This window comes from Nycticebus coucang, chromosome 10, assembly GCF_027406575.1.
Source record: "Nycticebus coucang isolate mNycCou1 chromosome 10, mNycCou1.pri, whole genome shotgun sequence".
Lineage (NCBI taxonomy): Eukaryota > Metazoa > Chordata > Mammalia > Primates > Lorisidae > Nycticebus > Nycticebus coucang.
The window spans coordinates 111,772,786-111,773,245 of NC_069789.1; positions in this window are offsets into that span (position 1 = coordinate 111,772,786).

Consider the following 460-nt stretch of genomic DNA (forward strand, 5'->3'; position numbering starts at 1 on the left):
AATTACTGGTGTCAGGCTAGGTTCCATATGCAATCCCTGTTCATCCAGAGCACAGCCTCATTCAGTCCTGGGTCTCTCTCTTCACTTTTGGGGAAAAGAGAGTGGTTTGGGGGGAGTGTATGAGCCGTGAGGAGAAACCACAGTGTTTTTTCCCTTCTTGTCACACTGAATAAAACCGTGAACACTCAACACAAGTACTTCACTTGTGGTTACCAAGTACAGTCACTGGGAATTGCTGCCCATTCTCTATCAGATGCAATTGGTGTCCTATAGTTTAGCTGAGTCCTAACGCTGTCTACCTGGAGTTAGCATCTGGTCCCACAGGGTTAGTGTTCAGTTCTGTAAGACTGGCCACACTTCAGATGCCAGTCACAAGTCCCAGGTTGATGTTCTGACGGACCAGCTATAAATGGGAGATTCCCATTGCCCCTTTGTAAATCTGAGCAGCGCATAGAAATTA